The sequence below is a fragment of the Macrobrachium nipponense genome, chromosome 9 (assembly GCF_015104395.2).
Source record: "Macrobrachium nipponense isolate FS-2020 chromosome 9, ASM1510439v2, whole genome shotgun sequence".
Lineage (NCBI taxonomy): Eukaryota > Metazoa > Arthropoda > Malacostraca > Decapoda > Palaemonidae > Macrobrachium > Macrobrachium nipponense.
The window spans coordinates 62,472,217-62,499,631 of NC_061110.1; the positions used below are offsets into that span (position 1 = coordinate 62,472,217).

General features: G+C 42.1%; 1 protein-coding gene across 11 annotated transcripts in view; it reads right to left on the reverse strand.

Annotated features, from left to right (window-relative positions):
• Positions 1-27,415, reverse strand: part of LOC135217933 (nitrilase and fragile histidine triad fusion protein NitFhit-like) — a 293,936-nt gene that overhangs the window by 244,262 nt on the left and 22,259 nt on the right. Inside the window, exon 1 of one of the 11 annotated variants that reach the window (XM_064254026.1) lies at positions 9,208-9,371. The exons of 9 other annotated variants lie outside the window; for them this stretch is intronic. The gene's annotated coding sequence lies outside the window, so the exon portion shown is untranslated. Of the gene's footprint in view, positions 1-9,094; positions 9,118-9,207; positions 9,372-27,415 lie in introns of those variants that run through there. One more of the 11 variants, XM_064254031.1, reaches the window with a different exon arrangement.

Here is a 27,415-nt window from a genome sequence, read left to right on the forward strand (position 1 = left end):
CAGGCCTTGGAGCAATCAGTGGCTCCTGAGTACAACAACTCTGAGTCGGTATTCCTCCCTGCTTCTTCTACACTTGACGAATCAAATGAAGAAGCAGAGGGAGAGATTCCCCCAAAGGGGAACCAGCAAGCCGAGGAAGCTTATGAGGAGGGAGAAAAGACGACGAAGGATTGGTCACCAACAGAGTCGTTGAGGGTGTATAGCCCTCAGATGAATCCTTAGAAGCCTTTCCCCGAGATCACTTCCTCCCCTCATACCTTCCCCACTGCTTTAATGACCGGGAGACACAGGTATCACAAGGGTTCACTTCATCATATTCACACCCTAGGCACTTCTCGCAAAGGGCGTGAGGATCCGCCTCTGTTCGGGAGCGAAAGCTACCACATTTTCTACCCACCACCTCCAGGACAAATGCATTAACAGAACGGGGGGCATTTTGGCTTATGTGAATCCAGGGTTTGCATGTTGTCTTAATATCAAACAAACAAAAATGTAAACAACCATACTACATTCACACAATAAGGAAAGATCTCACAAAAATATGCAGAATAACTCCAATTACAACAATGGGCAGATAGCGAAAGCCTGTCTGTTCACCATAGCGACCGAAAGCAAAAGCAAAGTGGAATGTTTACGTCCAGTTGGGTGGGACTCCCAACTACCAGACAAGCAGTTGCTCCTTAACTACCTTGTTAAACCTTCAACGGCCGAATTCCTGCCTACACTGAAATTAATATGAGACTGGAAGCCAGTCTCATATTATAATTCAGGTTAGGATAGCGAACTCGTCATTCACAATAATGAATCCATCATTCACAATAATGAATCCATCATTCACAACCACAGTAAGTTAATATCATTTATGTACTCATTGGTATACACAAAGCAATGTCATATCTTGAATGTCAATTAAAATGAGTACATACTATATTAATCTGAGAAGGAACAGGGTGATCAGGCCCAGTGAAGGACTGGGCTATCCCAAGGCTGGAGCTGACATCACAATTTTTTTAAGTAAATTGTATTTTTCCTAACTATACAAACCTGAGCTCCTTTACATAAGGAATTACCTTCAGTGTGGGCTGGAAATCAGTCGTAAGAGAATAACAAGGTAGTTAGGCAATAACTACTTGTCAGATAGTCGGGAGTCCTGCCCGACCGGACGTTAACATTCCACTTTGCTTTAGGCCCAGGACAGATTGAGGGGTGGCATGAGGTGGGCCTGGTTTGTATAGTTAGGAAAAATACAATTTTCTTTAAAATATTGTGATTTGTTCCTGCGCATAATACAAACCCTAAGGTTCACAAGTCAAGCTCCTTAAGATGAAAGTCACATCCTACTCAGGAGGCCTGAGTTCCCTGGGTGGGCAAGACCTCTCGAAGCTCCTCATACGACGGGTTATTTCCATAGAAGAGGAGATATGCATTCATCACAGCTTCAAGACCAAGGCCAAGGCAGACCTGTAGTCCTTAACTGCAGACAGAGAGGAGCTTCTCTCAGCAAAGAAAAATGAGGAAATCCGCGATCTGTTGAGGAGTGGCTCTGAGCGGAGAGAGACGCCGTCCACGACACCAACCACAGAAGACGGACCACTTTCTCTGGTATACTGCTGCAGAGGACTCTCTGAGGTATCCTGCCATCTCTGTTGCTGCTTGGTGAGAAAACCTTCTTGCTCGCAAAAGATGGTGGATAACCGCCAGCCGTGAAGAACAGGGACTGTACTGCTGAGTGGTACCATTCAACGTGCAGTTGACACAGAAGGTTGTGCCATGAGGGAATCTCTCTTGGTGCCTTAGAGAGAAAAGCCAACAGATCAGGGTACTAAACGGTCTGAGGCCATTTGAGAACCACCAGGATCATCCAAAGACTGCTGATTACCAACACTCTGTTGATCACCTTGTAAATCAGACAGAACGGGGGAAAGGCATAAACTTCAAGGTTGTCCCACACGTTGGAATGCATCCTCCGCAGTTGCCCATGGGTCCAGCACAACGAAGAAGAAAACCGGAAGTTTCTGTTGTGCCGCGTGGTGAACAGGTCCACTACTAGACGCTCCCACAGGTTGAACAGCCTGTCCGCCACATCTTGGTGAAGAGACCATTCTGTCCCAATCACCTGATTCTGGCAGCTGAGCTTGTCTGCCACTACATTCCTCTTGCCTAGAATGTATCTGGCTGACAGCTCTACCGAGTGAGCCGTAGCCCACTCGTGCACCTGCACTGTCAACTGATGCCACTACTGTGGTGTTATTGCTCATCAACACCACAGTGTGCAATCACTCGATCCCAAAACTTTTGGAGGGCTAAAAACGCCGCCTTGAGTTCCAGGACATTGATGTGAAGGTGCTTGTCATATCAATCTCACACACCTGCAGTCAGCAACTCCTCCAGGTGTGTGCCCCAACCCTCGTACGATGCGTCTGAGAATAGAAGCATGTCCAGAGGGGGAGTGTGCAACTCCACTCCTATTAAGAGATTCCTGTCGTCTAGCCACCAGGCTAAATCCTTCCTCGCTTCCTTCGTGAGAGGGATGAGGAAGGATAGAGGATCTCGAGCATGTGACTAACACTCCTTTAGTCTCCATTGCAGAGACCGCAGGTGAAAATGCACATGAGGGATTAACTTCTCTAGAGACGACAGGTGACCAATCACGACCTGCCAAAGCCAAGCTGGCTGTTCCTGTCGAGACAGAAACAGTTGAGCTGCCTTCCTGAACTTGCTGATCCTCAAGTTTGCGGGGAAGACTCGTGCTGCTACCGTGTTGATCAACATGCCCAGGTACTTTATCCTCTGCTTGGGAATGAGATCCGACTTCTCAAAATTTATCACGATCCCCAGATTGCAAGAAAAGTTGAGGAGACAATCCCTGTCCTGTAGCAACTGCAGAGAGAGCTCGCCAAGACTAAGCAATTGTCAAGATACCTCAAAAGACGTATCCCGACCAAGTGGGTCCAAGCTGAGACCAGTGTGAACACTCAGTTGAGAGTCCGAAGCAAAGTGCCCTGAATTGGAACACCATCCCCTTGAGGATAAAGCGAAGGAACTTCTTGGAGGACAGATGGATGGTTATCTGAAAATACGCATACTTCAGGTCCACTGAAAGCATGAAATCGTTCTCCCTGAAGGAGGCGAGCACGGAGCGTGCCATGTCCATTGTGAACCGAGTTTGGTGAATGAATTGGTTTAAGTGAGAGAGATCTATCACCAGTCTCCAGTCCCCCGTAGCCTTCTCCACCAGGAAAAGGCAGCTGTAGAACCACGGTGAAGGATCTCAAACAATTTCCACAGCCTTATTGCTTAGCATCGTTAGCACTTCCTCCTTGAGTGCCAGATCCTTGGCAGAACCAGGAATGTATATTTGGAGATGGACCAGTCAATCAGTGAGGGGTGGCCTCAACTTGAAGGGCAGCAGATATCCCTCCCAAAGGACATCCACTACCCAGGTCTTGGCTCCATAGTGCTGCCATGTTGCCCAATGGCTCGCCAGGCAACCCACCACTGATGGCAGCAGCTGAGGGGGAATGCCGTCCCTAGCATTTTCCCTTCTTTATCTTTCACTTACCTCCCTTTCTGCGAGAGAAGGGAGGCTGAGAGGGGGGGCTGTTGTTCCCCTCTCGAAGCAAGGGAGGAAGGCTGGGTCTTTCCTTGCACCCTTTTCAACAAAGAGGAAGTCATGGGGGCGGAGGAAGAGCTAACTCGGCTAGAGGCCTAGCCGCAGTTGCTCGAGACGGCCCGGATGTCTTGGCAATTGCCTGGAGGACAAGATGGTTGCTGTCTTCAGCTCTCCGCTTGTCCACTGCAGCATCCACCATATCTCTAAGGAAGAGAGAGGAGGAATCCAGCAACAGTCCATTCCTAAGACCCAATGTCGATTCTACACCAGCCACCCTGGTTATACGAGTTAGGACAGCGTCCCTCCTCTTAAGAACCAGGTTGGCCCACAGGATGGCAGTCTGGTGGGCCAGGTAGGAAATAGCTCTACTGCCAGACTGACAGTCTTGGGAAGGCCAAGTCTTCTCCAGGAACTATCGATCCCAAAGAAGCCACGATCTTGGGTACTGTGAGGGACCACAGATCCAGACAGGAGATGGCCTGGGGGGCTGCCATAGCGGTAGCCTCCGATGCCAATGCCTCTTGCTGTGTAAACCAAAGGTTCTCCAATTGGAGATGCAGCAGAGGCAAGCCAGTAGTCAGGCGTACTAACTCCAGATCATCATGCTTAGTTGGCAGTGGGTTCTCTGAGGGCAAGTATAAGTGCCGCTGATGAGGTAGAGGAGGTGAAAGCAACTTTTCCGATATGTTGGCCCTGAGTAAACTCTCTTGTCCTGAGACAAGATTGTTTACTTGGCCCAACACATCCTCCGACAAGGAAGACCAAGGTAATCCCACAAAAGTTCTGGGTTCTTTCTTAGGACCTCAGAATGACTTTAACTGTGAAGGGTGGTCAGAGGGAGCAACCATCGATCCTTCCCCAAGGTCATTGTGCTCACAAACCAGCATGATAACCTTTGCAAAAGACCTCTGGATCTCGGGACTGACTGCGTCCTGAGGAGAAGGACCATCAAGTCCTTCCAGGGCGAGTCCCTCCCTTGACCCTTTACCTTCAGAGGGAAGAGCCTTGACAGACCCCCTAGGATCTCCTCAAACCACTTGAGCATAAGACCTCTCGGGTCCTAAGACCGTGCCTGGAACATATGCTCTTGTGGCCGCCCTCTCCACAGTTCCCCCTGGTCGCCTCGCTCCTCCCAGTGCATCCCGATGAGGTTGAAGGTACAGGTGAGGAAGATCTGACGCTCCAACTCAGTCTGTTAGCTGAACCAACGGACAGAGCGGACTGCGAGCGATCACCAACCTGAGGTGATGATCGGTTCACAGGTATAAAGGAGTGCTCTCCCTGTGGAGAAGCACTCATCCAAGTGGTAGCAACACTCTCACACTAGGTGAATCGCTACTCAAGGGCTGAACCATCCGGCGTGACCGACGATCGGGTGAAGAATAGTTTCCACCAGCATGACAAGAGTGGGCACCGTTCTCACGACGCGTCACAGCCTCAGTAGAAGCAGAAGCTCCTCCAAAAGACTGAACGGGGGACCTCCTACTAGTCTCACTGTGTGCACGGTCCCGCTGGACCGTCACGTCACCCCTGGGAGCCAAATGATCACTACGCAAGGAGTCATTGACTAGGCAAAAGTCACCTGAGCGACCTTCACCTTCCCTCCCTCGTGACGGTGAGCAGACTCAGCGTCGTCGACTCTAGCTGCATGCTCACCAGTTGGTGAGCGTACATTAGGGGAAACTCGCGAACGAGCACCTGAGACTGAGAAGGTCCCAGTCGTAGAGGCAGAACCTCCAGAACTAGGAGCAGAAGTCCCAGTGGTAGCAAGTACATCTGTGGTCCCTGTCCTGTGCACCCCTGGGGGCGGCGAGGCAGTTCCCATTCCCAAAGGAACGGGAGGACCAGCGGAAGGTCCACCTGTCTCACCAGAATGGAGACAGACCCTTAGAGGTCCCAGAGCAAGACTTCTTGGGGGTGGGGGGTGGAGGCAGCCTTCTTTTTCGGCGGAGGAGCCTCAGAAGAAGTGGAGGAGGCGGCAGACAACGATGACAAAGATGAAGACAAAGAGGAAGACGACAACATCTTTTGCTTCTCCTTTGAATTCTTCTTCGTCAGTTTCCTCAGCACCACAGTCAGATCCCCCATCCAGGGCGTTGCTAAAGTGGCTGCCGGAGCAGCAGGCTCCAGAGTGGCCTAGACCGGGGGCGCCAATACCACAGCAGCACTCGCACGGTCAGGAACAGGGGCAGCAGGCATGGGGACGGAGACAGGCAGAAGATCAAGAGGAGATATCTTTGTACAATCATACCCAGCTGGGGGAGAGAGGACTGCATAGCCTAAAGGAGGAGGGAGAAAAGACCCCACCCTTGAAGTAAGTGGCACCGATGATACAACTGTAGCAGGTGTAACCAAAGTTACATGCTGGGTATACACCAAGTGGGGCAGTGCTGCATACACAGGCATTTAAATGGTAGTCATAGTCCTTGACTCTACCCCATGAGTCACAGGGGTTAATGAAAAATTAACTATCAGCCCCTGGAGTGAGGGAGCACCAAGCAACCCCAGCTTCACCCAAGCCTGCTGCAGATCCCCGACCGCGGAGTCAGGCACACCTGAGGGAGGAAAAGTCGGGTTAGTAGGGGGGTTAGTAGGGAGAATTCCCATTCGCCCCGAAGGAGGAGGATCCCCTCTGGAGCAAGCAGAAGTTCTCGAATACATCTCCAGGTCGGCATGCCTACCCTGCTCTTTCCACACTTGACGAATCAAGTGAAGAAGAGGAAGGAGACATTTCCCCCAAAGGGGAAAAAGCGAGATGGGGAAGCTTACACAGAGGGAGAAAGGAAGACGATGGGTTAGCCACCAACGGAGTCGACGAGGGCCTGTAGCCCTCCGAAAAAAACCTAGGAAAACTTCCCCCATGATCACTTCCTCCCCTTGTATTTCACCCACTGCTCTGCCAACCAAGAGATACATGTATCACAAGGATTGTCTTTATTACACTCACGCCCTCGGCACTTAGCACAAAGGGCATGAGGATCTACATCCACTTTCGAGCGAAAACCTCTGCATTTCCTGGCCCCCCACTCCAGAGGAAAAGTGTTGTGCAAATGGGGGGCGAGGAATCTTATCCAAGTTTTGGGTTTGCATTGCAAAAAATAAGCAAACAACAAAACAAAACACTCATAAACCAAAAACAAATAGGAACTCTCACAATCTGACGATAGAGGTGAGCAGAGAGAACGTCTGCGCATGACGGCGGCTGAAAGCAAAGTGGAATGTTTACATCCGGTCGGGTGAGACTCCCGACTATTGGACAAGCAGTTACTGCCTTACTACCTTGTTGTTATTCTCTTACGCCCAATTTCCAGCCTATGATGAAAGTAATTCCTTATGTAAAGGACCAAGGGCTTGTATTTGTAGAACAAATGCTGCTTTGGCAGAAGACGGGTAAGTCAAAACTGCAAGAAGGCTGTGGACTGGTGACTTCCCTGTACTTCTTAACAGAAGAGGGAGAACTGTTTTCAGTAGCATCGCCAAAGACGTTTTCTGTCTGGAGAAGAGTCCACCGAGTCTAATGGCAGACGGTTAGCACTAAAAGAGATGTCTTTCCAGTGGCGCTTTGTCAATGCCGGGACTCGCTCAACAGGCTCATAGACAAACCCCTGTGGCCTCCCTTGGACCTCTGGCAAGTCTTCTCCCCAGTGTGGGGAAGCAGGACAGGGAACTTCGTCTAGGGAACCGTAGGGACGAACAGCCACCTCTTCCGAAAGCACTGCACTGTCACTGCTGAGATATGATCTCTCTACAAAAGACCTGAAAGAATGATCTAATTCCATTACTGCATTAGCAAGGAATTTTTACTCAAGACTGGCTACAGTGTCGGGATTAAAGGCATGGGAGCCTGGAATTGGAGTCTGAAGTAACGTAGTAGGAGGGGTAAGGATTGGAGACATGATAGGAAGTCAAGAAGAAATAGTTACCTCTACTGCTACTTTAGGGAAAGTCTCTACAAAAGCCTTACTTTCAGCTCTAAGAGCCTCCTTTCTTTTCCTATCTCTATTAAGCTTATCAAGATGAGACTTTAAAGTTTTCCATTTAGTATTCTCCTCCCAATCATCACATTCAGGACATAACAGATCTTTCAAACACTCCTGCCCCCTACACTTAATACATTTGGTTTGTGAGTAATAAGAGTGTTTTGTTAACCTTGTCTTACATCTCTCAACACAGTACCTAATACTAGATGAGCTGGAATCTGACATAGGCTAATGACATCTAATCCAATAGCTAATTTAGCAAAACCACAACAAAATTGATTGAATACTTCACCAAAAGTCTGGAAATACTATAAAAAAAAAAATCACAAAGTGACCACCAAAAAACCACTGATGTTACTTGGGGTCCAAGCAGAAAATGAATAGTAACACTACAGTTTGTAAGTATCATTCCCTAAAGAGGACGGGTCTTGTTCACCTACACTAGCGATGGTGGCACCACTGGTAAATTTGAATTTTTGACTGTCACGGTAGGAAGCTTGCAGCTAGGTAGGCTATATGCAACTGCTTGGTAAGTCCTACCTATATGTATAATAATGTTACTGTATGCTGGGCATCCTGGAATGCTATTGTAAAAGCAAAGTGTTATAGAGGACCTTTTGATAACAAGTGGAGTTTCCTTCACTGGAGGGTCTGGGAGGCTCCGGCTAAGTAGCATGGCCTACTAGGTTAGATTAGGATAGGTTAGTATACTAGTTCCTTTTATAGGCTAATAGGTTTCCTTAGTCAATACCTTCTTGAACATATGGCTGGCTCCCTTGTGACTTGCACATGTAAAGAAGCATTCCATAACAAAAACATGTCCGGTCTTTCTCGAAGTGGTTTCCCCACCCAAAATCCCACATTCCCAAAGGGTCCGCAACCATGTTGGATAAAGATGTGAGGTTAATATAACTAGACTGACAATAGGGCAAATGACCAGGCAGCGACATAGTAGCCATATCTCCCGGAACGTGGCCATCTTCTCAAAAAAGTACTTGAATAGTACACTGCCATAACATCGGTCAAGAGTTGTGGCCCATCCAAGCAACACACCAAGACCTCTACGCTCCTCTTGAAGTAGGTAGTCCTACCTAGTAGGTTTTTTCTACTACATTACGAAATACTAATGGCATAATTCAAGAGCTTTTTCGCGAAGTGTCCACATTCTGGGAGAGGTGGCTGTTATGTCGCCATCCATTTACCCTAGGTAGCCTATAAACAACAACACCACCTTCATCAGCGACACTAGGTAGCTAGTAGGTAGTAATAGGATACCTAGCCCTATAGCTAGTACTTGGAAAAATCACAAGAAAACAAACAGCCTAACCTTTCCTAGAATGCCATGTTCCGACCCCTGACCTATCAAGATCTTGCCTTCCTAAAGCTCATGTTAGGCACCATGCTCTGAACTTGGGGGGGGGGGGGGGGGTTCGCCCCTTACGGACTGTTCTCCTCCTCCTCAAGTATGTAAAAATCATAAATAATGGATTAGCCTAGGTACCTAAGCTTCCGTTCTAAGGTGGCATTGTGTTAGCACCAGATCCTTTCGTTCTAGCCTACAAACTACCTACCTAGTACTAGGCTAGTATACCTACAGGTAGTATAGTTACCCACCTGCAAAAATCACGAGTTCCATAAGCCTACTGCTGTATCAAATTCACTCGTTGTGATGGGTTTCCATAGTATGTCTCAGTAATAAAAAAAGCCTAGTGACCGTAAATTGGATACCAAAACTTTGACGGGTCCCTGAAAAGAACAGATAGTAGTATACCGAGGGATATTTATTTTGCATATGTAGCTAGTACCTCCGACTAGAGTAGCAGCGGTAGTAGTAGTTTTAGTTGAGAGATATCTTTGAAAAGACTCCCTTGCCTTGCGTGCTCCGCCTCCATTTCTCACTTGTTTGAGCTGGTTTTAGTAATATTGTCTCTGTAGTGCCAGATATTTCCGATAAATTCCGTCCTATTTAGATTTCATACGGATGTTAATTACCAATTCCTCTTTATTCTTGGCGTGGATGTCACGCGATTCTATTTCTATTCCTAGCGTTAATATTTGCTTTGCTGTCAAGTAAAAAAGGTTATAAGTTTCCATTCATGTCTTCACGGCAAAATAACGTTGTATCCTCCTATTTTAATCTATTCCTACTGATCAGCATAGTTTTTCAGTATCATCATTCCGAGTTCCTCCTTTTATGTTTTCCTTGGTTTTGTTTGTTTGTTTTTCAATGTTGATTTGTCACTTATTCCTCGATCAAATCGTTTACCATTTCTTTCAATTGCACCCTTAATTGATTCAGTTTTGCTTAAATTTAAATTTAACCCCGGCAGATACTCTTTTATTTGCAGAATCCAACGTTTTTTTTTAATTGGTTATCTCAAATAGGAATTTATTGTCCTCACTCTCAGGTGTATTCTTCAGATAGAAAAGTTTATTCTGCGTTACCCCTAGAGTGGCAGGAAGATGTCCCTATTTCAAATCTTATTGCACAACTTTCTGTTTGTCTTGATGCTTTGAGTATTGTGTGTGTGTGTGTATATATATATATATATATATATATATATATATATATATATATATATATGTGTGTGTGTGTGTGTGTGTGTGTGTGTGTGTGTGTGTGTGTGTGTGTGTGTGTGTGTTCCCATCAGGGCGTTAGTTATAGAACTGGGTGTAAGCTATCTAACCCAGAAACATCTTATATATGGATTCACACTATTAAATGTAAAACTGCAATCAAATACGAAGATTTTGAAATTATTGGCCAAACAAGGGAACTTAACGAATTATTGATTTTAGTTTGTTTGTATTATGTTTTTACGTTGCTTGGAACCAGTGGTTATTCAGCAACGGGACCAACGGCTTTACGTGACTTCCGAACCATGTCGAGAGTGAACTTCTATCACCAGAAATACACATCTCTCACACCTCAATGGAATGCCCGAGAATCGAGCTCGCGGCCACCGAGGTGGCAGGCCAAAAACATACCGACCACACCACTGAGGCACTCTGTTGATTTTGGAAACTGAACATCAAACTACGAGTTCCAACTTTAAATAACCATTCCTCTGTTGTCGGCCTCTTGTTTTTGACCTAAATATTCTGTCATTCCTTGCGCCTCTTGATGTTGTAGGTTGTTTACTTTTAGTGTGTTTTTATCTTTGATGCTGAAAGGTTGGTTAAGTGTGGAGCTGTGTTTGGTTGTAATTTTATGAATAAATGACTTTTACTTTTGATTGTATGTGTTGTTCTTTTTATGTATGTGTAATTTAGCTGAAATTTTTAAATGTTTTTCTCATCTTTGGTAAGTTGTTTAGTACTTCTAGTCTCTGTTTTAGTCCAGTGTGCATGTAATTTATGGGAGTTCCATTTGACAACGTTCTTGAGAGAGAGAGAGAGAGAGAGAGAGAGAGAGAGAGAGAGAGAGAGAGAGAGAGAGAGAGAGAGAGAGAGAATTTCATGTCTGTTGGTGCTGTTAGAGTTACAGTTACAGTCAAAGTTTTGAGTCAGTCTTTAGTCAGAGCCTGTGATAGTCAGTAGTGTCGGCAGCAGTCTATGAAGAGTGTTGAAGGCATTGAAAGTCAGTTAAGTTGTGTTATTGATTTGTTGTTGGTTGTTGTTAAGTTTGGTATTGTTTGCATTAGAGTTGTTGTGCCAGTGTTGTTAGATTTGCATTTCTGTTGAGTTGTTATAGTTGAGGGTTGTTATTGTTGTTGGGAGCTATTGTGGTTTCTTGACGTGGTTGTGAGAAGTTGAGGGTTGTTGTTGATGAGCTGTTGTGATTTCTTGATGTTGTTAGTGGGTGTTTGTGTTGCCTTTTTATGTTGTTTTTGTGTTGTTAGTGATTGTTGTGCAGTGGTCTGTTGTTGTGGTTGTAGTCCTTGTTTGTTTGCCGTGTTGTTGAGTTGTCGTTGTATTCCTGGTTTGTTGTTGTGTTGTGGGGTTGTGGTCCTTGGTTGTTTTGTTGTTGGGTTGTGGTCCTTGGTTGTTGTTGTGTTGTTGTTGGTTGTGTATTGGTTTGCAACGGTTGTTGGTGTCTCCACAACCTCAACCAACAGACAGCACAGCATAGCCCTGAGTATCTGGAATTGGGTGAGTAGTACATCTGTTGTGTTTTTTGTTCTGTGTGTAGGTAGGTCTATTGTCCTGCGTGTTTCCGTAGTGTAAAAGGGAAAGTGTGGCTGAGGGTGAGTTTGGCAGCCGGATTGGTTAAGTTAATGCAGAGGGATTTTGCCCACTTGTTTTTTGAGCTTGTGATCCCACCTCATTAAATTTTTGGTGCCTGAACAGGAACAGTTGATGTGGCTGCTACAGGACAGTTTGTGTGGTGGGTTGAGTGATTGGCGAAGGAAAGTGAGGATGGAAGGTTTGACTGAAGTGGAGAGGTTGAAGGAGGAGTTGTGGTTGGCGAGGAAAGCTAAGGAAAGATTGGAAGTGGAGAATGAGAGGTTGGGGGAAGAGTGTGAGGAACGGAAGAGCAAGTTGAAGGAAATGAGAGGAATGCTAAAGGGTGCGAAAGTGGAAATGAAAGAGGAGGTGAAAGAGCAGAAGAGAGAATGGTTGGGAAAATGGAAGAAAAATTTGGAGTAATGATGAATGCAGTGCAGGAGAAGCTGAAGGGATTCATGGGAGAGGGAGCAGTAGGAGGTAGGCCTACTGGGTCTTGTGATGGCCCAGGAGTGGTAAAGAAAGTGAAAGAACAAGTGGATAAGATTATGATTGGCGGAAGTGAGTTGGTTGTGATAAGTAAGGGAAAGAAAGGGAAGACACAGGATAAGGATAAACCTGAGGAAAAAATAAGAAGGGGGTTGAGGAGAAGAAGAAGACTAAGGGAAAGAAGGCTAGTAAGGGTGATGGACAGGATGAGACTAGGACTGAATACATTGCAGAAAGGGCTGAGAGTGATTTAGGTAGTGGTGAGTGGAAACAAGTGGGTAGAAAGAAGAAGGGTAAGAAGAGCGTAGTCAAGATTATGGACGTGAGTATGGAAGTGGATTCACTGTATTCGGAATAGGGAAAGAAAGGTCAGAATGGAAGTAGGGAAAGTGAGAGGGAGAGTGAACAGGAAGTACGAAAGGCTGTGTACCTATGTGAGAGAGGTACCCCGATGTGCACAATACGAGGAATATGGTAGTAGGGACATAGGGGGCTTTTTTAAGGAATATGAGAAGTATTGTGAGGCTAAGTATGGGGATAACAAGAGTCTGGGCAAGAGAGTTAGGTAACTTCTTGACAGGGTTTTTGTTGAGTATGTATTGGGTAATGATGAGTGTAGGGAATGTACCGTATGAGAGTGCAAAAGCCAGGATTGTGGAACAGGCAAAGAGGATAAAGAGTAGCATTACATATAGGAGAAAACATGATTTTGTAGAGGCAAGAATGAATGATGGTGAGTCGTTGTCAATGTATGTCTGTAGGTTAGAAACATTAGCCAGGAAAAAAATTGGGGATGAAGGGATGAATGAGTGTAAGGAGTTAGTGTGAAAGTTGTTGGCGACTGTACCAGAGAGTGTATACGAGTTTATGAATCTAAAATGTAAGGAGAAAATGAGATGGACGAATGAAAGGTTGACATGGAATGACATTTTAGAAATAGTGGAGGGTTATGAGTTAGATAGGTGTATGCAAGAGAGTAGAAGTGTTAGTGTTAGGACTGAAGTAGCTGAGGTTGTACCAGAGTTTAAGAGTTATAGGGAGGCAGTTTTAGAAGGGCCGAGGTAAATGGCAGAGCGAGTGGTTAATAGGAGCATTAGAGCAAGTGCCATGAGTGTAGTTAGCCCTAAAAGAGATAGGAGTGCGAGTGTTGGAAGAGTAGGGTCAGTTAGTTGTGAGCGAGAGCAGCAGGTTACAGATGTCGTAAGCCAGGACACAAGAAGAATGAATGTTGGTGGGCGTTAGGAGCGTGATTCAGGTGTGGGCAAATGGGGCAGTTAGTTAGTAAGTGAGTGTAAGAAAGATAGGGGTATTAAGTGTTACAGGTGTGGGCAGATAGTGAGTGGATGTCGGGGTACCTGTGTGAACGAGGTTTGCGGTAATTGTGGAAAGAGTGGGGATTATGCTAGGATGTGTAAGGAGCCGCATGCAGTGTGTCGAATGTGGAATGGAAGGTCATGTGGTGAGTGTGTGTAGGCGAAAGAGGATGAATCAGGCTGGGAATTCAGGAAACTAGGTGTTAAGGGGATTCAGTTGTATGGGTCCTCTAGTATGCGACAGTATGTTCGGGAGAATGCTATGAGTGAGTGGTTGAGGGTGAATAAGTATGAGCTGAGTGTCAGTGAGCAAATGGGTCTGGAAGATCGGCAGTTGGTGTTGGTTGAGTATGGAAGAAAGTGGAAGAAGGTAAGGAAAGGGAATGAAATGGAGAAACGTGAACTGCATGATAGAGGGGTTAGTGTTAGGGTAAAAATGGTAGATAAGAGTGTAATACAGATGACTTTGAGGGAAGGAATGACACTTATAGTGTGTGTGGCTTTGAATTGTCAGGGTTTTGTGAGATTTTGGCAAGAAGGGAATCAAGTAGTAAGGACATGGTTGGCAGTGTGAATGAGTCTCTTTGGCAATATAACTGAGAGTGTGTATGAGGGCCCTCAAACAAGATCCAGGGGGTCTGCATCCGAGCATCCGTGGGTGTTGCGGAAGGCTATTGAGTGTGGGTTTTGCGAGTGTAAGGAGACATTGTCAAATGTAACAGGGGAGGAAATATGGAGGAGTTATGGTAGTTCCATTTGACAACGTCCTTGAGAGAGAGAGAGAGAGAGAAAGTTTCGTGGTTTGTATTGCTGTCGAGATCATGTAGTATGTATTTGTGTTTTGGTTTTCTGAGTGTATGTGAGAGAGAGAGAGAGAGAGCGTAATTGGTGGATGGATGGTTAATGATTGAATTGGCTGTTGGTGAGTTCTGGGTTGTCTGCTGGTGCTGTTGGAGTTAGAGTTATGACCAGAGTTTTGAGTCGGTCTTTAGTCAGAGCCTGTGATGGTCAGTAGTATCGGCTGCAGTCTACAAAGAGTGTTGCAGGCATTGAAAGTCAATTAAGTTGTGTGTTATTGATTTGTTGTTGGTTGTTGTTAAGTTCGGTATTGTTTGTTTTAGAGTTGTTGTGCCTGTGTTGTTAGATTTGTTGTGCTTGTGAGTTTCTGTTGAGTTGTAAGTTATGGTTGAGGGTTGTTATTGTTTTTGGAAGTTATTGTGATTTCTTGGTGTGTTTGTGAGGTGATGAGGGTTGTTGTTGCGATTTCTTGGTGTTGTTAGTGGGTGTGTGTGTTGCCTTCTATATTGTTATTATGTGTTGTTAGTGATTGTTGTGCAGTGGACTTTTGTTGTGGTTGTAGTCCTTGTTTGTTTGCTGTGTTGTTGAGTTGTGGTTGTATCCCTTGCTTGTTGTTGAGTTGTGGGGTTATGGTCTTTGGTTGTTGTGATGTTGAGTTGTGGAGTTGTGGTCCTTGGTTGTTGTGTTGTGGGGTTGTGGTCCATGGTTGTTGTTGGTTGTGTATTGGTTTGCAACGGTTGTTGGTGTCTCCACAACATCGACTAGCAGACAGCTCACCATAGCCCTGAGTATCTGGAGTTGAATGAATACATGTTTTGTGGTTTTTGTTGTGTGTGTAGGTAGGTCAACTGTCCTGCATGTATTCCATAGTATCAAGAGGAAAGTGGGGCTGAGGGTGAGTCTGGCAGCCGGATTGGTTAAGTTTATATGTGGGGATTTTGCCCACTTGTTTTTTGAGCTTGTGATCCCACCCCAGTGTGAGATTTGTAATTTTACCATTAAACTGTTTTAATTTTTTCAACTATTGGATCTTGTAATCAGCTCTTATTTTATGTTAACATATTATATTTTATTTTGTAGAAAATCCCTGAAGATGTGGTGATGTTGTCACGAAACGTAGAATCAAAGCATAATGTGAATTTCATCATGTTCCTGCCCTTAATCTTCTTTATTGTGTACACACACACACGAATAACTTGATCACGAAGTATATAAAACGTGATGCTATGTATAAATAAAGGTTTTTTGCCACAAAGGAAAAAATGAAAAAGCGAGATAGCCGAGTACTTTCGGTCCTGTTCGGACCCTTTACTGAAGGCAAACTGATTTTACAGAGAACATCATAGTCAAAAGAAGGCTTAATATCCAAACTGACACTACAAGATTAGCAATAAGGGCGATTTTTACTCTACAGAAAGGAGGAGCCGCCTGAGGGTAGCCACACCTTGAAGGATACACGCAGTAAACAAGTGATTGGTCCAGAAAACAGTACATTTTGAAAAAACACGGGAGCATATACAATTCAATATCATGAATTTTACACAAATTTTCCCCCCAAAAATTACTATGAATGAAAAGACGAAAGAAAATATAAGAATATATATATATCGAGCAAGAGAAAGAGGGAGAGAGAATATCGAACCAGAGAGAGAGAGAGAGAGAGACAGACAGACAGAGACAGAGACAGAGACAGAGAAAGAAATAATAACTATATACATGTGGGACTAATTTATTAGTTGTTCATTTATTTTAAGGTCCTTCATAAACATCTTACAAATATATGGGTCCCAATGGTACATTCCCAGACTAAGATTCAGGTTGTTTTTATAAGTGATTTGTATAATTTGTATTAGTCCCACATGTATATAGTCATTATTACTTTCTCTCTCTCTCTCTCTCTGTTTCTCTCTCTCTCTCTCTCTCTGGTTCGATATTCTCTCTCCCTCTTTCTCTTGCTTGATATATATATATATATATATATATTTATATTTTCTTTCGTCTTTTCATTAATAATAATTTTTTTTGGGGGAAAATTTGTGTAAAATTCATTATATTAAATTGTATATGCTCCTGTGTTTTTTCAAAATGTGCTGTTTTCTGGAAGAATCACTTGTTTACTGCGTGTATCCTTCAAGGTGTGGCTACCCTCAGGCGGCTCCTCCTTTCTGTAGAGTGAAAATCGCCCTTATTGCTAATCTTGTAGTGTAAGTTTGGATATTAAGCCTTCTTTTGACTATGTTGTTCTCTGTAAAATCAGTTTGCCTTCAGTAAAGGGTTCGAACAGGACCGAAAGTACTCAGCTATCTCGCTTTTTCATTTGTGGCAAAAAACCTTTATATATATATATATATATATATATAGTATATATATATATATATCTATATATATATATATATAGTTATGTATTTATATATATATAATATATATATATATATATATATATATATTATATTATATATATATATTTAATATATTATCATATATTTATATATAATATCTATATAATCTATGTTATTATATTCTTAAATCCACAATAGAAAGGTGAGTGAAGCTAGAGACTGCGGAACAAGTACTTCTGTAGTTTATTCTACATTTTCAAGTTCACACTGAATATAATAGAAGTTAACAGACCTTTATATACAAAAACAGAGAGGGCGAGGTTAGTCTGTTAATCTGGGTGGGATGTTCTTCAAGCAAAAGAGACATGGTAAGAGGATGAAGGCCCTAAAGAAGTTTAAACCTACCCATCCCTTAATTCAAAAGACCCAGGAATGGCTTTCCTATCTTTCTGTTCGTCACAAATCAGTTGAGTTTTGTTTGGTTCCTGGGCTGGTATAGAAAGGAATGAACTGGCTGATAGTGAAGCAAAGGATGCTGCTAGATGTGATTTATTAGGTAATAAGGTACCACATTTAAATATGCATCCAGTTGTTAGAAGATGCATCAGCAAATGATGGCAGCAGAGATGGACTTCCCCTATTTTATCCGCAAATAGGAAGTACACAAATATTAGGGAAAGTGTTGATTTTTGGAGTTCGGGTTTTAATCGCATCAGAAGACTCGAGATCATTCTAACACGGCTTAGGATCGGCCATACCCGCTTCACCCATAGTTTTATTTGAGAGGGAGCCAGTGCCCCAGTTTGTATTCACTGTGATGGTCAGCTATCTGTTGATCACATGCTGGTGCACTGTCCTAGATTTAATTGCCTTAGGGTAAAGTACTTAATTGCTGGGAAGACTATTTTAGACATTCTAAATGATGGTGTTGAGGTAGATAACCTTATGGGTTATCTGAAAGAGCCTGGTTATTTTAATGAGATATTATGATATAATTTCAGTATATTTATTAAATATTTTAGAAAGTATATATTTTAGATATAAAATTTTGACAATGATGTATTTTTTTATTGGTTTTATCTGTCATCAGTTTTTACGTTCATATTTGAACACTGGTATCATTCACTTATTCATAGTTTATCATACTAACTTATAAACTTTGTTTTCATTAGGGCGCTGAATAATCCTGATGGATTCTGGCGCTTGGTCCTCAAGTCCTAAATTTCATAATCAATCAATCAAGTATGGTCTGTCTTAAGCCAATGATCCACAATACAATTATTTGTTAATCCTCTTGATATGGCATATGTGTGCTAAGAGCATCTCACCTTTAGTTCTTTTGATGTTTGCCCAATATAAATCTTATTACATTCTATACAAGGAATACTGTATACAATATTGTTTGAATTTGGAGGGCTACTCTTATTTAGTTTATTCCTCGAAATAATATTATATTTAAATACTAAGGTAATATCAATAGTTTTTAAAATGGGTACAGCAGGAAGGAAATTTGGATGAAATGGTACACATAGAATATTCTTAAATTCTTTGTTAATACTGGTTGGATTGTTCCTTTGGATTGTAATACATCTCTTTTGCTTTATTTTTACAAAGTTCAAAAAAATAAGAATGGTAACATAATGAATCTCCTATTTTATCAATAATCCAAACTCATCTTCTAAAAATTCAGGACTACAAATTCTAAGAGGTCTGAGATTCATACTGGAAAATGTTGACATCTTAATTTGTTTAGAATGGATAGAGTAAAAATGAATATATGACAAGTTATTCGTGGGTTTCCTATATACCTACAAATAAAATTATTTTTTTTAATAACTAAGACACCCAACATATTCTATGTTGAATTTTATGGATGGTACAAGATTATTAATTGTATGCAGGAAATCAGGAATATTTATATTTTCTTTTACAACAAAAAACAATAATTGTCTACATATCTAACCCAAAGCATCGTAGAAAATAAACTTCTTGGAAAACGTCTTGATTCAAAATTTAGACAAGAATGGCGGAAAACGATTACTCACAGCCATACTAAATATCTGTTCATAAAATTATCATTTAAAAATAATTTACAATTTTTCATGTGGAAAACATGGAAAACTTATCATCTAACTCTAGTACTCACAAAAAGCTACTGAAAGACCCGTTAACTGATGTCATAAAAAGTTTCATTTGTAAAATAAACGCTATTCTAAAGGAACTCAGTTAAATAAAAGAGAAAAATGACGACGATTGGCCCATCTTTACCTTACATGCACGGATCAATCAAGACCCATAAATGAGATTTCCTTATATGCCCCATTATCAGTTCAACTGGTTCTATTAGCTATAAACTTTCTAAATATCTAATGGAATGACTATCACCTATCCTGGGTACTATTTCAAATTCCCTTTTACAAAACTCTGTTGATTTCTGTGCTAGGCTCTCATATTGAATTATCCAGCACTGATAAATTAACCAGTTTTTTATGTAACATATTTATTTGCTAAAGTTCCCATTGATTACTTACTTCAATATTTATCACAACATTTGGACTCGTATAATCTAGAATTGCATGCTAACATCATTATTAATTTGGTATCAATTGTATGAAAAATTTTAAATTCACTTTCAGTGATAATTTTTATAAACAGATATTGGTATGGCTATGGGTAACCCTCTTTCGCCACTCTTGTCTAAATTTTAAATCTAGACTTATTCCAAGAAATTTATTTTATACGGTATTTTAGGTTAGATATGTAGACAATTATTGTTTTTGTATTGTAAAAGAAAATATAAATATTCCCGACCTCCTAATCTTGTACCATCCATAAAATTTAACATAGAATATGAAGAAAGGTATTGTATGCCATTTTTGGATGTCCAAGTTATTAGAAATATTAACACCAATTTTAATTTTAAAGTACATAGGAAACCCACTAATAACTTGTCATATATTCAGTTTTACTCTAACCATGTAAAACAAATTGAGATGTCAATATTTTCCAGTATGTATCTCAGATCTCTTAGAATTTGTAATCCTGAATTTTTAGAAGACAAGTTGAAAAATATTGATCAAATAGGAGATTATTCTGTTATCCCCCATATTTTCTGGAACTTCGTAAAAATAAAGCAAAAAAGACATATTACAATCCAACCAGTATTAAGAAAAATTTAAGAATATTCTATGTGTACCATATCACCCTAATTTCATTCCTGCTGTATCAATTTTAAAGACTACTGATATTAACTTAGTATTTATTTACAATAATATTTTGAAAAATAAACTAATTAAGAATAGCCCACCATATTTAAACAATATTGTATACCTGCAGTATTCCTTGTAAAGAATGTAAAAAGATTTATATTGGGCAAACATCAAAGGAATTAAAGGTGAGATGCACTCAGCACAAATATGCCATATCAAGAAGCTTAACAAATGATAGCATTGTGGATCATTGGCTTAAGACAGGCCATGCTATTAACAGGGATAATTCCTCAATAATCTGCAGGGTCAAAGATCACCGCAAAAGGAACTTTAACCCCACCTTCTCTCTGTTTTTGTATATAAAGGTCTGTTAACTTCTATTATATACAGTGTGAACTTGAAAATGTAGCATAAACAAAGTACTTGTTCGAAAGTACCCATTTTAACTCACCTTTCTACACTTATCTACTGTGGGTTTAAGGATATTCACATGCATGCATATACATACATACATACACACACACACACATATATATATATATATATATATATATATATATATATATATATATATATATATATATATATATACAAGCAAAGAACAGGAACAATTTTTTCACATGTTAAAAGGAGCAGGTGCAGGAAAACAAGCAGATTTCATGAACAGTAGTTTAATCCTACGTTTCGTGACCTCTAGTCACATCATCAGGGACATTTATAAATATGTAAGCACGGCATTTCGTCAAATGTCCATCCTTCCTCTGTACATACTTTTTATACCATATACTAAAATGTAGCGTATTTCACGGTCTATCCACCGATATATATATCATATCAAAATGTTCTCTCTGCACAAAGATATATGAGCTGCGATGAAACACAATTGCAGTGGGGGCTCTGTCCCTTTTTGTATGTGCATGGGTGATGGATGCTACGCTTCCATCCGCACTGCTGCCTCATATACAGCCATCTCTGTTCAATAAAGTAGTTAGAGCTTTCTCCCTGTCTGATTCCAGTCCTCACAACTGTTGACCTCCCGGATTAGGATGGTAGCAGCTCAGGCCACCTACCCCAGAAAACCTTTAAGGGACATATACGGCACTCAGTCTAGGTTCTCTGGTGCTCCTATCTGTGGTCGATCTCAACACCATTAGCAGACTCACAATGGCACGTCCTCTACAGGAGTATTTAGGCGTTTATTTCATGGTTTTGGACACCTGTTGACTGTAAGAGTGGGCTGGCAGACATGGAGAACTCAGCTCAAAACTGGGAGCTGTCTATCATCGTTCCCTATGGTTCTTTGACCTGCAGCACGATCCATGCTCTCCCCACTTGGTCCCCCGATGCCCCGACCTGCACCCCGATCGACGTCCTTGCACATCAGCACCACGCCGGCGGAGCTCTGCCAAACTGAGGCCCTTCTCCAGACAGAACGTTGTAACTTGGCTACACTCTTGAATGTACAAATCTCTACAGAGGATTGTGTATCCAAAACCAGTGCTGGAGAGACAGCTTACCGTCCTGATTCTGGCACAGGGCTGGAGAAGGGTGTGAGTCATACAGTGACTGGCCCCTGCTTGTTAACACTGGCATTAGTGTTGCTACAGGTTCTATGAAGATGTGTCTGTCTCTCGGGACAGGACTTCAGGAGAGTCAAAGAGGAGGTCCTTTGTGCAGTCCTCTTCACATGAGGTTTTTTATTTTGTAGAAGACAGATGCGTGGCAAAGACTTTGCAAGTTCTTGCATAGATGTTTTCTAAACTTGCTTCAACATCATCACCGCAAGTTAATGATCGCATGTGTATCACCTGCTCTTGCTGTTTCCGCCAGCAGGGTGGGTGAGAACATTAAATCCTCCTCTCCTGTTCCCTCTACTTTCTGGGTTACACCGGGAGGGGAGAGGTGAATAAGAGGAACTCTTTGGAGATTTCTCCCCAGATTTCGGCTGCAAGGACCCATGTTCCTGGTTCGGTCTGGGCACCTCACTGGATGTACACTCAAGTTATTCAGGATGGATATCGCTAAGGAAGGTCAAACCTCCACCTCTCCAGTTCAGACAAGAGCTAGTTGTCTTTGGTGTCCTGTTGTCACCCTAGAAGCCTCCCTTTAGGACAGCTTGGCCTTCCCTCTCTTTATTAGAGAATGAAGAAGATCTGCTACCAGTCCTTTATTCATTTTCCTCTTTCGAAGGACGAGGAAGGAATTAGACTGGTGCTTGATCAACAGGAGCCTTTGAATATCCTTGTATATTCTCCTCATGACATGTGTCTGTTATCAGATGCACGGATGTTATCAGATGCACCGACAGAGTAATAGGCGCATACCTATAGGACAGTTCTTCAGGTGTGTAACAGAGACGGTAAGTGTATTCTCATTATTTTCCTGAAACTCGGGCAGTCTCTCAGGCCTCCTGAGAGTTTACAGGTTTGATCTTGAGAAGCCCAGTGGTATTGTTGGCAACAACACCTCAGGAGCAGTATTCTTGCTGAACAAGAGAGTTTCCCTCCTGTTCCAGTTAACATACAGGTGCTCAAGTGTAACTGTAGTGCACTCGATAGCTCTATAAGCTGAACACATTCTAAGTTGGAATGTACTACCAAGCAACTTGGAGTAGAGTAAGGGGCAGGGTGTTGCTTCCTCACAGAGACATTGTTCGTCTTAGCATTGTTTCTCCTTTGTCGAGGGTTAACTACTAATAAGAACCTCTCCAGCCATCACAGACCTAAGGTCTCTGGGCAGCATTTTATTCTCGTTTAAAGTTCCTGTTTTGTGCTCTGCATGCGCCATTGCAAGAATCATGAGACAGAGATATGTTTTAATAGACTCATTATCATCTTTCTGTTTACCCTACGGTATAGCAGAAGCATGTAAGGCTTCTGCTCCATTGCAATTGACCCATGGGCCACAGTGATGACTCAGAATGACTTTTTCAGACAGTCCCCTGTAAACATTCCAGGGATTAGAGTTGTCTTCACTGGTTGGTGTCTTTGATGGGACTTTTTCACTCTAGTCTTTCACGAAAGTAGTATTGTTTCTCCTCAGTCGAGATTAATCAACTAATGAGAAATCTTCTATCTGTCTTGCCACCATCGGGACCTCAGGCCTCTGGACAGCATTTGACTCTTGCTTAGGACACAGAAGCCCTTGCAAGAATCATCAAGACTGCATCCCATCCCTCTCCAGCATTGGTGAAGAGGATAGATGATGTGCATTGATTGTCTTCAACAACACTTCAAAAGGTGGGTATCATGTCTTGACTCCGTCTTGGATGTGAATCATTCGGCATCTGTTGATGGGGTGAATCTTTCTTGATCCCTTACACCTTGGAGTTTGTATTTAATGATCAAGATCAGTCATTACTTTGTCCTATTGGCGAGTTGCTGTACTGGTGGAGATTCTACACTCTGGACATGGATGTTGATAACTTTCTCCAGTACTGATTCGCCAAGGGAGAAGTGTCTAAGGACTTGTCTTTCTCCTGGTCCTGTGAGACTGGGAGGAGGTTCTCTGCAGCTGGCGACGACTTTCCTCACATTCCAAAGAATATGTTGGACTGGAAGATAGATGTAGTCTCATCAGGACCACATTTATGCCTTTCTCCCTTTGAGTTTTTGCCTACAAGTACTTGGAACCTTTTTTCCTTGGATCTGTGGTGGTTGCTCAACAGGTTGTGTTGTCTTACCTGGCTCCTTCAAGTGGACAAGTTGCATCTCGCCTAAGGTGTGTGGTTCTAGAGGTAAGAAGGATTCGAGAGTGACTGGCCTCTCCTCATCCTCTTTCTTCATCCTCCTACTTCTCTTCCTTTAGGTTGAGAATAGGACTCGAACCTACACTTGCTGGACTGGCATCTGATGCGATGAGCCCACACATCGAGCTTTTTTCTATTTTTCTTGTGAGAATCATTGAGGGAATCCCTCTCCTTCTCTAGCAAGGGAGGAATGAGATTCTGGCAATAAGGCAATCCTCCTCAGATCTTTGCCTTAATGCTTCCAACTTTTGGTATTCTTCTTAGCATTTTTCGTGTGGGTTGAAAAGGCCCAGAAGTCTGACTCTTATCTAGAAGTTCTTATACCCTGATCAATTTATCAGAGACAGGGCACTCCTTGCTCTTTCGACCAAGTGGAGTAGCCCAGGTGTGCCAAACTCTGGTCAATTCTGGAGACTCACTCAGATTCCTCTCCTCAATAACTGAGTCTTCCTAATGTAAAGGATTGTATATTGTGAAGGAACAAATCACAGTTTCTTAAAGTAAATTATACTTTTCCTAACTATACAAACCTGAGGTCATCTACACCAATGCCCACCTCATGCCACCCCTTAATCTGAAACCTGGGCCAAAAGGCAAAGTGGAGTGTTTGTTAACCTTACTAAGTTCTAGACCTTCTAGGAAGGGGCTGGTTGATACACTTGTGTTGTCGTCTGTAGATTTTTATTCAGACTGAAGAGGGAAGCGGGAACAGCGAACATGTCGCATTGTTTACATACAGGTGGCTCCACGACTCGCCAGAAAAATCAACATACGCAGTCTAAGAACAAAAATATGAACAATACAAATCACAATATGCCAACACTTCCCCTTGATTTTATTGTAATGCAGTGAATTTTACAAGAACTGACGCTGACAAAAATTAGATAGCTAACAACACAAAACAGCAAAATTGCAATGATTACATGAAGAAAAAACACTCTCAGATAAAGAATAACACAGCTGCAAGAGAAGTATGCTGAACAAGCAACAAAACTGAATATACACAGTAGCTCCAAAAATAAAAAAGATAAATGCAATTATACCTGATATCATCACATTTGGCAAAGGATTACAATGCAAAAAAATTGATCAGAAGTACAAACTAAGAACTTTGGCACGACTCTGACTGTTAATAAGGAATGATAAGTCCAATTCTTGCACACAACTCCAGTAGGGGAAAAACCCCATTGTCCCTCAACACCTAGGTGCTAATCCCAAGGTAGTCGATTTTTCTACCAGGGGATTAGTACCTAGGTGTGAAATTTCACACCTTTTAATGAGGTGTTAATTACATTTGACCATAAAGGTGTGAATATAACAAATAGGTGTGAAATTTCACAGGTTCCCACGCTCGTGGCGGCGCTGTGCAAAACTCTACGGGGATGAAAACTCTGATTTCAACCCTAACACCCCCGCCCTCCACAACTCCTCATACTCTATGGGAGGTAAAAACCCTGATTTCAACCCTAACCCCAAAACTCCTCATACTCTATGGGAGGTAAAAACCCTGATTTCAACCCTAACCCCAAAACTCCTCATACTCTATGGGAGGTAAAAACCCTGATTTCAACCCTAACCCCAAAACTCCTCATACTCTATGGGAGGTAAAAACCCTGATTTCAACCCCAACCCCAAAGTTCCTCATAGTCTACGTAGGTAAAAAAAAACCCTGATTTCAACCCTCACCCTGAATTCCCTCCACTAACCCCCCGATGATGTCTTAAAACTCGAAATCACAGGTTCCAACATGTCCCCCGAATTCACTCCCAAATGCAAATTTTTTTTTTAAGTCAATAGGGAACTCTGAAAATTAACTTAACAAAACCCACTTCAGTCTTAATCATTTATTATATGTGTATATAGATGCATACAGGAATACATGAATTAATATTCCATACAAAGTCATACAAGAGTACACTGGAAAAGGTGTACAAAAGAATACACAGCCATGATATACATTTGTTGTACGAAAATAATACATCATCAAGATACATTGCTAGTATTTACCACACACGTCTTCCCCAGTTTCCCAATCGTGTGTGAAAGAAAATTCATCTAATACATCTAAGCTTTTAAATCTTGACAACAAGTTCTTCATATAGAAATCTTCCACACATCTTTCCTCTAGTAGGGATAAATTCTTTTTCATGATGACTACGCATGTGATTTTACCAATTTTTTTCATTTCATCACTGAATGTAGATAACACAGGTAAATACTGATTCAACCTTGTCATGTTAACCCGTCCACTTTGTCCGATACCGGCGGGTAAGGTAACATATTTGACATAGTCATACGATGATTTAAACAATTCTTCCTTTAATTTCTTCACCGAAGAAAAAAAGTGGTTGAACCTCATCTGCTTGGTATCCCTGCTCAAATGGTCAGCATGGTTCTCATCTTTGGAATATGCTACACTTTTGGCCGTATTCATTATCTTCAACAGGGGCACCGATACCATATTGGGTTAATAAAGTAGTTACGGTAAGGAGATCTACTTCATCGTCACATTCTCAAGAGGTAATATTTTTGGGTCTTTTCACAAGGGCTGACCCTTCAACATCGCGATCGTGAGGACAGGCATACGTTGCTCCAGCATGAGAATATTGAAAGCCTGCAATCTCGGTGTATGGATAACTTCGAACGACGTCTTCAACCACACCATAATTCCTGCATGTAACACAATTAGTGGCCACTACTAAACAGGTATTTCTCTTTCTGAACCTATTTTCGGACAAGTTCCTGAAAACTAACTTGCACGAGGAGGTTGACGAAGCCATGGCAAGAGTGTGCGCCTTAATATTCCGATGGTTCAAGAATTAATGACCCACCGAATCTCGCAATCGACCTTCCCCGCCCCCTGACACTATGAGTCATTACAGATGCCCCCCTTTATCAAAATCACTGATTAAACAAGTTGTATCATGCCACCTGAAGCTATGAATCACGCCAAAGCCCGACACGCTTTCGAACTGTTATCTCAACCTCCTGATTAAACAAGTTGTATCATGTAAAGGGGTTAATCCCACGATTAAACAAGCTATATCATTTTCCCAACATGTCAATAAGGTACCCATGCACCCGCCATTTTCTTTTTCGCGTGTCCCACCATCTTCATACCACTACTGCCTCTTTTCAATGCATTGCTCCATGCTTCTCTTTGTTTTTTAATAACTGCATTCCTTAACATCCAATCTTTAACCCCTGCCATCTCAAATAAGTAGTGATGATTGGAAATATTATCAACGTTGGTTTTTTTACTCCCTTGAAATTCTCGATCGATTTCTAAAATATTATAACCTGCCAGTGGATGAGTTAAATCCCCTTCTTCATTCCATTCAATCGAGCTAGAATTTTGTAAGTGTTTAACAAAAGCTGTAAAGTACGACTTTTGAGGTTCTTTAAATAATATTGGAATAATACCTGCTAAATTGGGATTGCTTCTTTTGCAGCTAATATCCCCTTTAACTGTTTTCAGCGTAATCGGAGCATCATTTACCCCTTTCTCCCCAGCTACTTCAGCCACCTCGCCCACACCCTTTATAGGAGAATGAGGAGGTCCCGTGAGTGATTTAGCCACCGTGGGAAATTTTGCATTCATTTTAACATTAAGAAGTATGTGCATGTTACTAACGGTTGTATCCAACTTACCATTACCCTCAAGGTTAGTATAATTATTATCAATATTATCACAAACCTCCTTTCTATTCATTAACCTCTCGTATGTAACAGCGAGGATAACGTAAAACTCCTTCATTT